The following is a 15,110-nucleotide window of genomic DNA, read 5'->3' as shown; positions in this document are numbered from 1 at the left end:
CATTTTTTCAATTAGAATGCCAAGTCTTGCTAATTTCACTTCCATTACATCTCGGACATTTAATCCCTTCTCTTCATTCCCGTGGTCACCATCTTTATTCAGAACCTCTCAATGACCACTTCCCTGAAACAGCCTTCTAATAGGTCATTCTGCCTCAATTCCTTTCTATTCTCTATCTTCCATGCAACCTTTCAAAGAGATTTTCCTAAAATATGGATCAGATCATGTCATTCCCCAAGTACAAACCTCCAGTTTTTGCCCATACCTTTTTGCTTTTAAGATACAAACTCTTCTGTTTGGCATTTAAAGTCCTTTACAAGGGGAAGCTAGGTGGTGCAGTGGATAGAGCACCAGCCCTGTAGTCAGGAGGACCTGAGTTCAAATCTAGCCTCAGACACTTAATAATTACTTAGATTGTGACCTTGGGCAAATCACTTAACCCTATTTCCTTGCCCCCCCCAAAAAAAGCACTTTACAGCATGGGCCTCCTAACCTAGTATTTCAATCTTGTTCAAATTACTGCTTCTTATCAACCTCCTATACACCATATCATCTCATTTCTCTATACCTTGGCACAGGTTGTCCCCCCTTCCTGAAATGCATTTGTCTTTACATCTGCCTCTTAGAATCCCTAACTCAGTTTATATACTTCTTATCAGTCAATCAACCAGCAAGCATTGTTAGCCTCCTACAATGCCAGCACTGGGAATTCAAGAAAAGCTATCCCGACTGCAAGAAGCTCTCAATTTAATGGGAGAGACACTGAAAGATATTGATATTATACTATTTTATTAATAACTATTATTAATTTGAGATCCATCCTTTTCCTCCATTTTTGTGCCCTCACTCTACAAAAAGTCATTCAGTTTTTGAGGGGTATAATTGAGTAAGGTAATCCCCTAAACCCAAAGACATCTACCTGGACAGGGACCCTTATCTTTTTATTTATTTTAAACAAAAGCCAAATAAATCTTTTCCCAAGGACATGTCTCCTGGTCCTTGATTCCCTCCATTGGAGTTTTAGGGTGAATCAGTTCATGAAGGAGAAAACTAGCAAGAGAGATCAGAATGGAAATGATTTCTCCTGACCAGATACCTTCAGACTGCTGAGTCTCATGATCAAGCCACATTCTCAGTCAACAGAAAAAGTTGAAGACTTTTAAACCAACTTTCTCATTAGATGTCCTCCAATCAAAAATGAACTTCACTTGTCAGAAGAAATTCCTATCAGAAGGTGCACACTTGATTTAAGGTGTTTCAGAGTCTCCTTTGGGATCTTTGATTATTAAGAGAAACCACTGGCCATTAATTTATTGATTATTGGATAACCTAATTGATTTTTAATTACCTGAAAATTGTCTCTCGGGAGTTTTAATTGCAACAACACCATGAAATGACTATGTATAAACAAGGCATATGCAGGAGACTTTTTACAGAAGGTGAGACTTGCACTGAAATTTGAAGGAAGTCAGGGAATCCAGGAGACAAGGAGGAGTAATGGGAGAATTTCAGACATAGAAGACAGCGAAAATGTAGAGTAGATAGATGGAATGTCCTGTCTGAGAAACAGCAAGGAAACCAGTGTTAATGCATCTAGAGCATAAGAACAGACATAAGATAAGACTGGAAAGTTAGAAAAAAGTCAGGAAGAGTTTTAAAAGTCAAACAAGATTTTATATTTCATCCTAAAAATAATAGGGAACTAGTAGAATTTGTCAAATGGGAATGACATGGTGACATCTATGTTTTAGGAAGATCATTTAATAGCTAAGTAGAGGATTGACTGGAATGGGGAGAGACTTGGAGCAGGGAGACCAAATAGAGAATTGAAATAGTCAAAGCAAGAAGCAATGAGAGCTTGTGCTACTAGTGTGTCTGAGGACATGAGCGAAGGAGAAATCAGCACTGGAGAAGGAGGAAGGGGTATAGTGTCTTTGGGAAAAAAGTGAATCTTCATGAGCACAGGAAAGGGTAAAAAGTGTAACTAGAAGAGATTGCAGAGGAAACAAAATTTATTAAACAATTGAGCAGAAATTCCAGAGAGCCCACAGAAAAGGAGAGAAAAAGAGGAAACTAATGGGGAATGGCAGGATTTAAGATAGATGAGAACAAGAATATGTGGCAAGATAATAATGGAAGGGAGCTTTGGCTCTAGGAGAAAAGATACCTAAATTCTTAGAATTTGCTAACCAATGTATTAATAATAAGGGTTACTCTAACCATCTTCATGTCATGCATGCCACTCTGATCATTCTCCAGATCCAAACAAGTATTCCATTTCCTGTTCTGAGGTCTGAGGCTTCAGATTTGTGGTAGTTCACAATATCTAGGCACCCCAAACTTGCAATACAACTGTAGCAAAACTGCAGCAACCATCATGTGACTCCACCAGGTAAGTAAACTTTGTCTCCCTACTTTATAGCTCTTGCCCTGGGAACACTAACGAAATCCACACTGTTCTATATCATTCCCCTCACCCGCTTTCTCTACTTGTACCCATAAGTGACTGAATACAGGTGAAAGAAATCTCAGTTCTCTTGACTGGGTCCACTTCAAATTCATGTCCTCTGGATAGGAAAACTGTCCTGGACTCCACTCATCATCCCTGTGCCTTCATAACCAAATGGCCACCAATTCTCTATAGATATTATCTTTCTTCATTGGAATGGTCTTGTTTTTGTATTTGTATCCACAATGCTTAATAATAAGGGATGTTTAATTAATGTTTCATTCATTCATTCATTCAGGTGGTTGCAGCCTCTATCTTGCCCAGTCCTCTGATGGCACATGGCACTGGTGAGGTGTTCCCTCTTTCAACACCAAGAAATTAAAGAAGATGGCTTCAGAGATTTTTATATAAGAGGTCTGGATTCTCCGAGACAGAACTAACCTCACAAACACCATTTATGTAGCTATATCTAAAATGGAGGACAAAAAAACTAACATCAAAAGTTATCCTGCACAGAGAGCCAACAATAGGAAGAGCAATGCTCACCATATTCTGCAGTGTATAGCTCAACAGTGCACTATTGTCCACCTTTGTCTCCCTTATTCTCTTGTCATACCTTTCATACTATTCATGACCTATCAATATATGTCTCTTTTTAATTCCCATCATCCACTTTCTTTATTATAAACTAGAATCACTAAATGATGCTGAAGGAAATCACACAAGCATCCTGACAAATTAATGTTATCAAATCTCAACCAACACTTTGATTGATTTCCTATCTTTCTCCCTTCATAGACAGTTTGTTTTTTTTTTCCTGAGAGGTTCCAAACTTCTCTTAATTCCATAGTATATCTCTCTCAATAAATATTCTTACCTCCTGAAAAAATAGAGGTAATTTCATAGGGAGAGCCTTCTTCTCTTCCATTACATGTCTCAAATATTCCATATCATCACTCATTTTATCTTATTCCTATTTCTTAGAAAGAAGCGACTCTTCTGCTTGCCATGGCCAAACCCTCTCTATGTATTCTGAATTCCAATCCCTTTCTTTCTCCTGGAACTTTCTATCAATTATTCCATTTTTATTTCTCATTGTCAGTCTGTCTCTGCTTGCCTCTCTCTGTCTCTCTCTCTCTCTGTCTCTCTCTCTCCCTCTCTCTCTCTGTCTCTCTCTCTCTCTTTGTGTGTGTGTGTGTGTCTGCACTGCTCCCTAGCTGCCTATAAAAAGCTCAGATCTATCCTATCCTTTAAATACCTTCCTTTGACCCTCTCATGCTGCTGTTTTCTATCTCTCCTCCTTTTTACTACCAAACTTCTGAAATTAGATTAGGACTTCTATTTCATATTCTGTTAATTTGGACATCCTATAGTTTTGTTGATAATTCTTGATTTAACTGACATATAATTGTACATAGGAAGTATCAATAAATCTTTTTATTTCCTTTCTATTGTGATTGTACATTATTCATTTTTTTTCATTTTGGCAATGATTTTGCTCTCTTCTTTCTTAATCAGTTAGCTAAAGTTTTATCAATTCTTTAATCATTTCAAAGAACCAGTTTTCCATTTATTAATTCTATAGTCTTTTTGATTTCCAATTATCAATTTCTCTTCTAATTTTCAAAACTTCTTTTGTGCTCGTTTTGGGTGTATTGTCAATTTTCTATTTTTAATCACATTGTTAATTACAAATTCAGTTCATTAATCCTCTTCTATTTTGTAATACATATATATATATATATATATATATATATATTAAAAACAGCATTTTTCCTCTCAAAACAGTTTTAGCTTCTTCATTCCACTAAATCTGGTATGCAGTAACCCAATAAGCTATTGTTTTTAAATGTTTTAATGTCATTAACTTTCCATTTACATCTTATCTTTTACTTATGTTCCTTAGATTAATTATTTTTATTGCATTATCATATGTAAAGGACACCGTCAAACTTCTAGAAAAACTATCTATTTTGTTGCCTCATTTCCTCACCACCCACTCATTTCGCAGTATCTTGCAGTGAGCCTGCAGATGTCACCAATGGAATGATATTGTTAGTTCCAAAGTTTGCTAAAGATGTTTAAACTGCACTCCCAGTCTTAATCCTTTTTGACATCTCTGTAGCTTTTGATTCTACTGTAGCTACTGATTCTACTGTAGCTTTTGCTTCTACGCTCCTCTTCCTGGTCATTCTCTCTGATTTTCATGGCATTCCTCTCTCCTATCTTTCCTTCTTTTGACTACTTCTGAATCAGTCTCCTTTACTAAATTAGCCTTCATTTTCTGCCCCCTTAGCTTGGTACTCCCAAATTGCTTTCCTGTGACCTCATATTTTCTTTCTTTCCATATTTCCTATTGGATTTCATGCATTCAAGTACCATCTCCATACAAGTGACTCCCAGATCTTTATGGCAACTCAAAACTCTGCTGAAGCTATTTGCATATTGTGAACTGTTTACCAGAAACTATAAATTGATGAGTCCTGTATAGAAATGACTATTTTCCCTTAAAAATTTTTTATGGGATGGCTAGGTGGTGCAATGGATAGAGCATCGACCCTGGAGGCAGGAGGACCTGAGTTCAAATCCAACCTCAGACACTTAATAATTACCTGTGTGGCCTTGGGCAAGCCACTTAACCCCATTGCCTTCAAAAAAAACTAAAAAAACCCTTTTCATTTCTATTAAGGAACACCACCATTTTCTAGGTCAAAGCAACATTTTGACATCAGAGGTTATGCTTGCCCTTTCCACTCCTTCACTTCCATAGTCAAACAGCTTCTATGTCTTTCCAAACATATCTTCCATCCATCCACCTCTCTTTACTTGGAGACCTAGCCCTCCACCCTAGTTTAAATCTCCTTACTTCTCACCTACACTAGTACTAGAGGCTCCTAATTGGTTTCCCTGTTTCCAAGTTCTATCATCTATCCTCTACTTAAGGGTCAAAGTAATCATCTTGAGGCAGAAAACTCATAGTGTCTCCTATCTAAGGAGTTTCTCACTGTCTAAAGAATGAGATACAAACTCCTTAAGTCTGACATTTCAGGGTCTCCACAATGACTCACACCTACTTTTCCAACCTTATTCCATACAAGTTCCTTTTACATGAATGCCAGCCAAAGTGAACTATTAGTTGTTCTCAGAATTTAACCCTCTTACCTCCTGCCTACATACATCTTCACAAGCCATCTTGCTTGGTGAAAATGCACTCTCTCGACCTCTCAACCTCAATTCAAAAGCAACCTCCTCTGTAACAACTTCATTGATCTCCTAAGTTATTAGTGCCTTCACTATCTTCAATTTTTCTCGTACTATATTTATTTGTTTATATGCCTCTCCCCACCCCCGTAAATTGTAGATTCCTTGAGAGCAGAGACTTGGGGGGGGGGGCAGGTGAGTTGCATTCCCAGTGTCTAGCACAGAGTTTTAAAATAGTAGATGTCTGACAAATTTTTGTTAAATGACTCTCTAGTTTCCTCTAAGCCAAACAAAAGTATCTTCTATATTAAAAATGAATGAGGCATAAAACTAGAGGGAGGGATGTTGTCAAATGTGTTTGAGTCCTCTTAGAGTCCTCTACTAGGTCTAAAAATGTGAGTGGATTTCCCTAGAGATGATGAGATCCTCAGATGTTGTTTGAAAAGGATATTGTGTTGATTACATTAATATTTATAATATTATTTGTAATGTGATATTTGTAAAATGCTTTAGGGTTTGCAAAACTTTTGCATACATTATCTCATTTAATCTTACAATATGGTTGTACTTCAGGCATTATTTTCTGCATTTTACAGATAAACAAACTGAACATCAGACAAGTTAAATAATTTGCTAGGTTTACATAACTAATTGTGAGTAGCAAGATTCATACCCATGGGAGAGCCTGACTCTGCTTTCCATTATAGCCCAAGGCATTTCAATTAAGTCCCAGAACATTGCAAGACCTCCTTAATGTTATCTAATTTTTTTTTTGTCAAGAGATCAACTTAGCAATCTTTAAAAATAAAAATTGCCAAAATAATGCTTGCTGTCTACTCTTATCACATTCAATTGGTTGGTTAGTGCACTAGGCTAGTACCTCAATACATACATCTGGAACAATCTCTGAAGATGAACAACAAGTTGGGCTCAAGGCCAAGAGAAAGAGAGCAGGTTGGATTGCATTTAGGAAATTATGCAGTATTTCAATGATCATCTTCCCCTACCCCCCACTCCCTGCAAATGCTTATTTTTTTAAACATAAATATTTTCCTAGTAATTCTTGGAACATTTCAGTCTCTCAAAAATAAAAATCACAGGTGATCCAAAAGGAAATGAAGAATCTATCATGGATAGAAGTAGGCCTTGGCATATTTATAGCAATCAAGAAATGGCAAAAGGATATTATTGAAGAAATGATTGATTAGAAAAAAAGGTTAGTCAGAAAGGTATCAAGAGTGAAGAATAATTGATAAATGAAAATAGGCTCCCTGGCCTATGGCAATAGCAAGGAATAGCACCAACATAGCTTAGATATGGCAATAGTTCATGAAATTTCAAAAAAACCTAAAGAAAGTAAAGTTTCTAAAGCATAATTTCTGTTAAGGATCTTTAGGAGAACATAGACAAAAATAGCACAAGATGTGATGGCATGGACAGGTTGAAATCTGCCCTAATTCTAGAAAATCAACTGAAGAAACATAGGCAAATATGCTTGTATAAATAACTTTGTGGATTTGTGTTCTGATTACAATTTCCCCAAACGAGAATAATAATCAGCCACACCTGACTTCAGTGAGAACCAATGAGATCACATGAAAATATTCTCAGGGCACTTCTCCTACTTCTTTGCAGAGAATGGTGACCTCTGGGATTAGGATACTACATCAGATTTCTGTTTTAGTTAGTTTGTTAAACTGTCTTTTATTTTTCACTTTTTGTCTGAAAGATTTTTACAGAGTGGAGGCAGGAGGAAATGAGGGGAAACTTCCTAGAGAAGATGGAATTTATGCTGTACTCTGAAGAATGAATAGGAATTCAACAACTCTGAAAAGAGGCTGGGGAAGGATGGCATAAATTAGAAAATGCATGTGATGGGGAAAGTAAAGCACCCAAATAAATAATAATAAAATTGGTAAAATAAATAAGTTTGTGTATATTTTTTTAAAAAATGTTTTCAACTTCATTGAGAAAAGGGTTATAGAATCAGATAAAATCCATTGAGCAAATAAAATTAAAGCATTCATCCATCTTTTCTATTGACAAACAATAAATGGAAAGTGACAAGATATCCATTCAAAATCACTTTATTATAACATTTTGCTTAATTGTTTTTATAGGAAGGTGTTATAGGAAAGGCTATTTTGGGGGAAGCTTAGTGATATGTCAAAAAATTTTAAGAAAAGGGGTATATAAGAAATATAAAATAGTGACTTAGCTTATAACTAATTTGCTTTCAGGTTCTAGTCTAAAGGGTCATCATGACATCTGGACCCCAGCAGAGATAAGGATAGGCAATCTGTACTTTCATCTCTTTCTGTTTCTCTAGGATTTTTGTTCCCCCTCCCCTCCTCTCTCTGTCTTTCTCATTCTCTTGGCTGCTGACTCACCTTCTGCAAATTCTGTTCTGGGGCCGATTATTATAATTTATCCTAGTTGTTCAGCCTTCCCATCTCATTCTGGCAGCCCTTTGGCAGCCTGGACAGTGTCCAGACCAATTAACCACTTCACCACATGAACCTTGGACTATGATCTACTCCATGAAACAATTCCATTCACCCATCCAAATTTTCCTCTCTCCCAGGAATTATCACCAATGAAAATTCTTCTCCCCTGGACAGGATCAAACAGAAATTATGTGCTATGCTCAAAGAAAATTAAGCCCTGAGTTTTAAAGAAATTGCATATCTTGTCTTCTCTTTTCAATTCCTTTCTTTCCTTCTTTCCTTCCTTCTTTCTTTCTTTCTTTCTTCCTTTCTTTCTTTTTTTCTCAGTTGGGATGGGAGGTTCTTAGAAGTCTGCACTGGTAGTAAGCCCTTTGAATAATCTGCTGGTAGCAAAAGTTTGTGTTCCCTAATGCTAGAAAGGCTGGTAGGTAGAGATGGCATTCTCTGAAGTCAAGCAGATGGGCAAACTATCAATCATTCAGTCAATAAGTCTGTCAATAGACACTGAGTATAGACCTCCCAGAGTCAGAAACTGTGCTATTGAAATGAGACCAAAAAGAAGCAGTCCTAGCTCTCAAGATGAAGAGGAACTTTATTTATAAAAAAAAAAATAGTCACAGGCATGCACAAACTCTTAAATATTTACCTATATATATGTACAAATGTATGCAAATAGATACCCACATATGTATACATGCCCCATACATATCTATGGCCCACACTCACAAAAATGCATATGACCTCTATGCATAGAGGTCATACTTATACTGTCCCTTGCATTCTCTATACTCAGATGATCCCATTTTCCTCCCTGCCCCCATATGCTCATGACCATATACTTCTGCCAAGAGAAAATAAAGCTTATCTGATAAAAAAAAAAAAACAAATAGCTAAATGGTTAATCATTGAGTGTACCTGAAGCCTGGTACTGGACTTACTGTACTGGACTTACCAGATACACCCTTATTTGAGATGTTCATTCAACAAATACTTATTAACAATATTTATGAGTAGAGCATCACTGTACTAAGCCAGATGGACCTTTAACTTCTAGGACCTTACAGTCTGGGAGGGTAATGTGGCATATACACACATTACTATAATGCAACACAACCCAAGTGTTAAGTGATGTCTGAAAGATTTTTACAGAGTGGTGGCAGGAGGATATGAGGGGAAACTTCCTAGAGAAGATGGCATTTTTGCTGTACTCTAAAGAATGAATAGGAATGGGGCAGCTAGGTGGCGCAGTGGATAGAGCACCGGCCCTGGAGTCAGGAGTACCTGAGTTCAAATCCAATCTCAGACACTTAATAATTACCTAGCTGTGTGGCCTTAGGTAAGCCATTTAACCCCATTACCTTGAAAAAAAAAAGCCCTAAAATTTTTTTTAAAAGAATGAATAGGAATTCAACAAAGAAGGGGAAGGGAGGCATACAAGACATCAGGAACACTGTGAGCAAAAATCTAGGGTCAGGAAAATGCAGTGTATTTTTTTTTGAAAGTTTGTCCTAATTTCTCTTGCAGAGTGAAAGTTCCTAAAGCACTCATGCCTGGTGAATTCAACACCTACCACATTATTGGAATATATTCAATGTTTGCCATTTATTATTCATCCACTGCCACCCCGTGAGAGGCAAAAATCAATATTCACTGAGGCCCCTATTGCTCTAGCAGTAAATAATCAGATAGTGTCCTAGCTCCCAAGGATTAATCATTCACTTTTAGAAGGTTTATCCTCACAATTAACTGTAGCAACTACTCTAATCCTACTTTAAATTGCCCCTGTCCTTACTCCTTAGATTTAGGGCCTTATGGAATACCTCATTGAATTGTGGCCTGAGTTTAAAGATTTGGGGTTGGCTACTGTCTGTGTTTTTTAATCTGTTTAAAATCTGTTCCCCTTTTGGTCAAACTATGCCAAGTACTCATCACAGCAAACGTGAGGTTGCACTTCCTGTGGTAGAGCATGTGTGTTGATGTAAACAGTGGTGGCGTTTCCAAGGCTTCTCTCAGGATGTAAAAGCTGAAAAGGGTAAGAAAAAATGCATTTCTGGGCAGCATGAGGCCAGATGAGAGGAGATAGTGCCTACTGCCACCCAGTACTTATAGGGGGAAACAAGGGGAGGTAAGAGGAGCTGATTGCTATTGCACACAATCCCTCTTCAATCTTCATGACCTTGTGTCCAAGCATACTGTCTGCTTTGGGTAATACTGGAGCCCTTCAGAGTTTCTGCAATGTCTGGCAGCCTGTACACAGCCAACCAGCCTCAGACAGTCAACTGCCAGCCTCTGGCCTTGAGCTGGCCTCTTGATGGATACATCTGTGAAATCTGGGGGCTGTTAGGGCATTACTGCCAGCTTACTCATGTAAAGGAAGAAATGCTCAAGGAAACTTTGGTTCTTGGGTCCAGCCCAGGAAGGAAGATGCTGCAGTTGGCTTTGAAAATCAAAAAAAAAAATGCTTTTCATTCATTTACAACCAAAACACATTACTCAGGCTTAAACGTGGCAGGACTTTGGAGGACAGGGACTGGAGCCACTGCTTGAGCTGAGCTCAAAGACAAATGTTCAGAGAGGTTGACTAAGAGACTCAGAATTAGAAGGAATTTCCTAGAGCATCTAATTCAGCCTTTACCTGGAAAAGGAATCCCTTCAGCAGCATTGGACTTGGAATCAGGAAAACTAGAGTTAAGATTTCACTTCAAGCTCTTCTCAATAGCTGTGTGACCCTGGATGAATCACTTTGCCACCTGTAATATGAGGAAGTTGAACCAGATGATCTCTGAGGTTCCTTCCAACTCTAGTTCTGTGTTCCTATGATTCATGGAAGGTCCAGGGTGGACAAATGGAGCAAGCAATGAACTTGGAGTCAGGAGGAAAGGGGCTCACATCCTCTCTAGGACATTTCTTAGCAAATCATATCATCTCAACTGTAAAATGAAGGGAAAGTCCCCACCAGAAAAGAACATAAGGAGTCAGAACTCCCCAGTGCCCACATAAAAGCTCAAAATTCTTTATGTCAAAGGAATACAAATTCTGTCAATGTTTTTTTTTTATTTCAGTGCCCAGGGGCAGAGCCCAGTCACTCTGTCCTGATTCTACGTGTATATGGGCAAAATCCAACTAAAGTCATGTGCATATTTTTCAGAAATTCAAACCCCAAGAAAAAATTACAAACCAGGGGGAATCACTCATTCTTTCCACCAACAACTTATTGATTTCTACCATATTACAGGCATTGACTAGGCACTATGGGGAATGCAAAAAGCATAAGATAGGACCTGCCCTTGATATATACAATCTAGTTTAAGCATGATCCACATAGCCACAGTTAAACAATAATATAAAAGCTGACACAAGGAAAATGAATAGTGTAAGTAGCAAGTGCTGTGAGTCAATATGGCCTGTGGTAGTCATGGAAAACTTTCTGGAGGAAGAAAAGATTGATAAAATCCAATCACACCCACACAGAGGCATAACTGAATCAGTAAAAAAGGACCCTCCTGAACACAATAGAAGAGAAGTTACTGGAATACAATTGGAAAGGAAAGAAGTTTTCTCCATGGAAGGATGTTGGAGGAGGGGGGGAGGTTTGCAGGTCTACATGGATACCCAGTCCTACCTTGGTCCCCTGGCCAGTTATCTTCCCCTTCACCCAGTCAGCAAAGAATGGAAACACCAAGGCCCCAAAATACACCGTCTGAGGCAGTCACCTAAGTTGACCTCCTGGGGTTCAATTTCTTTATATGCAAAAATGAGAATTAAAGCCTATGTGCTACCTAGCTCGTGTGGTTTTGAGGAGAGAGCTTTGCAAACTCAAAAGCCCTAGAGTTTACCTAGGAGAGGTTCAAGCTCATCAGAAAAACATTGATATCAATATCATTTAAGTCTGCACTTTGCTCCAGAGAGCAATTGGCTCTTTCCCTAAGAACTTGGAAAGATGTGATTCTCTTGCCAACGTTCTACTGAAGACTTTTCTGGAACTTGCTTTGCTCACTCATGGAATGAGGGGATTGGACTAGATGATCTCAAGTTCTTTTCCACCTCACATTTTATGATTCTGAGACCCTAGAAACACAGCCTCCTAGAATGGCATCACAGAGAATGTTCCAGTCCACTGTGAGAAAGTATCATTAGAATTAACTTAAGAAATTAAAAACTTTATTATAAATCAATAGAACAATTATCAGCTTTGGGCAGAGAGGTAAGACATGAAAGGTGGTACAATAATAATAGAAATAATAACAGCTGACATTTATAGTTCACTTCATTAAAGTGTTTATAGTTGTTATCTTCTCTGAGCCTCAAGGCAGTCTCATGATATAGGTGGAACAGTGAATAGACTACTGGACCTGGAGTCAGGAAATCCTGAATTCAAATTCAGCCTCAGATACTTATTAGCTTTGTGGTCTTAGGCAAGTCACTTAAACTCTGTTTACCCCAATTTCTTCATAGAATAAGAAGCATTATAAAACTTATAATTGTTATGAAGATCAATTAACATTTGTTAAGCACTTTGTGAAGAAACTGAAGTAGGTAGCAGTTAAGTGACTTTCCAGAGTCAAACATCGAGTTAAAGTAAAATTTGATCAGAAGTAAAATTTGAAACCAGGTCTTTCTGATTCTAAGGCTAGTCCTTTATCTACTATAGAATATGTGAAGTATTTTTCAAAGTCTCTCAGAGATATGGATTTCTATAGGTCTATTTTAATTTGTAAATATGACATTACTCTATTGTCCTATTGCTGTGTGATATTTTACAGTTTCCTGCAACACAACTGTTCTAGACTTGAGCACTTTGTCCTGCATTACTTAATATTACCCTCCTACTTGAACTAGCTGTCATCTCCTATTATCACCTCAGAACAAAAGGCTCCCCACATATGATCACTAACACCCTCTCTGAAATTACTGCTGAGATTTACAGTGTCTGCTGTGAAATATGGACAACAAGCTTTTTAGAATAATTATGCACAGTTTCAGCCAGGACATCAGTTCAATCCCAGAAACAGAATCTGTTCCTTCTCAAAGATCACACTATCTAAACTCCACCAGAAGCTATTCCATGATTATGAAAACAATTTTATAAAAAAATAAGTCCAATCTAGAGGTTAGGAAGTTCCACTCCTCTTTCCTACAATAGCGTGGTTACTTAAAAAACCATGATTTCCCATTCCAATCCTCTTTTCTGCTTTCAAAATATGCAGTTTTTTCCCTCCTGAAGAAATAAACAAACAAACATAGCCAAGTACAAATCTTTGGCTAGGGGCCAAAAATCCCAATTGGGATAAGAGTAAGAGATTCATGGTGAGCCCTAAGGAATAGAAAGCAAACATTAATAACCTGGGTTGGGTCTGGAATCACATTCTGGACAAGTGGAGATTTTAGATATGGGAAGTTCTGATCAACTCTTTCTACTGAACACGTGAATGGAAACAAGTCTGTGGGCACCAATTAAGGCCCGACAAAATGTGGCAGCATATCTTTCAAACTCTAAAAATAGAAGCATGCCAACTGATTCATCCTATGACAGCACAGAATTTAGAGACTTTTATCTGATTGTTTCCTAGTTAGTCTCTTTCTTCTTCATTTAAAGGGATGAACCTTCCCAGAGACCAGTCTCTAATCTGGTGGCCTGAAAGCTATAGTCACCTTCCATGCAAATGCAATAAAACTATTTGTTTCTCTGGTCCCAGAGGTTGCTAACCACATAGGCTGTTCATTAATTTTTTTTTCTCTTCAAACATCTATCCTTGTTGTATCAGACACAGATTTCTATAGTTTCCAATTCTGATATGTCTATTTTAAATATTGTTTTGATGCCTGTTACTGATGAAATCTCCTAAAGGTAGGTTTTCATATTTGGCTATTTATTATTGCCAATTCCTAATGTCAGTAAGATAAGATAATTTTCAGGTGGAGAAAGTTCTCCTTTGGTTCCCAAAGAATGGAGCTTACTCTAAGAGGAAAGAGTTAACCTCTTAGCCAATAACCTATAATCAACAGGTTGAGCTAAGAGCAAAATTATACCTTAATCCAGTATTTAAAGTTAAGCAGACTGTACTGAGAAGAAAAAGCAGGAAAATGCACACACACACACACACACACACACACACACACACACACACACACACACAACAACCCCACTAGTTAAAAGGAATTCACAGCTACCTAAATGGGGGATTGTGTTCTAGATGCTGTGTGTTTGGGAGGAAACCTTCCATCATGCTTATTTGATATAATCACTCTGTAGGCAACAGACTATAATGATTAAGATCCTTTGCCTCAGGGACAGATGGCATTTCCTCAGCCTTGTGTAGCCCAAAAAAATCACAAGTCTTCTCTCACCTTTAAGTGGTCAGTCCCCAGGCAGGTGCGGGGATCCTGTGTTCTCCTGAAGCCCGGTAAATCTGGATTAACAGCATCCTCATTGCTCTTCCCAGGGTTGGCTTGGCTGTTCCTGCTGCCTTCCTTCTTTAGAGCAGTCTGATTATTGACATTTAAAGGAGGAATTTGGAAAGGGGGTGACTAGTTCTGGTGGAGGTGGGGAGGGGACTCCAGAGGGGGAGATCTCCAGCCTGCACAAGTCTGGGAAGAGGTTTCATGGCCGGGGCTGGTAACATGGTTTGCCTGTGAGAGTGTCTGCACCACTGCAGCTCTGTGTGTGTGGGCGTAAGAAACGACACGGCTGGGTTTCAAACCATTCCACTGAACATTTGCAAACAGATAAAAAAAACAAAACTATCAGGTACAAATGGAAAAATCTTTTTCCTTCTATTGTGTCCCTTTGTGTCCTTTAGATTGTAATTAAGGATATTTTTTTTCCCCAAAGGGTGAGTCAAACTCTAGCCCTTTCTCCTCTATAACTTCTCCATGGCCTATATAATAGGTGACAGATCAAATGAACAATATCTTCCCAAGGAAAGCTTTGTTACTATGTTTTAGGACATCTGAAGAAAATGACTGTGAGTCAAGCATGTCTTTCCTCTTCTGAAACACCTGTAGCACATTCT

The 15,110-nt window shown here is 38.1% G+C and overlaps 1 protein-coding gene across 1 annotated transcript in view; it reads right to left on the bottom strand.

The window, feature by feature from the left end:
- The window catches only part of ZNF831 (zinc finger protein 831), a 110,162-nt gene extending 95,466 nt beyond the window's left edge, over positions 1–14,696 (bottom strand). The window contains exon 1 of the mRNA XM_074210370.1: positions 14,446–14,696. The gene's annotated coding sequence lies outside the window, so the exon portion shown is untranslated. The remainder of the gene's footprint in view (positions 1–14,445) is intronic.
- Between the last annotated feature and the right edge of the window lie 414 nt (positions 14,697–15,110).

This window comes from Macrotis lagotis, chromosome 1 (genome assembly GCF_037893015.1).
Source record: "Macrotis lagotis isolate mMagLag1 chromosome 1, bilby.v1.9.chrom.fasta, whole genome shotgun sequence".
Taxonomy (NCBI): domain Eukaryota; kingdom Metazoa; phylum Chordata; class Mammalia; order Peramelemorphia; family Peramelidae; genus Macrotis; species Macrotis lagotis.
This window is presented reverse-complemented; position numbering and strand designations above follow the sequence as displayed.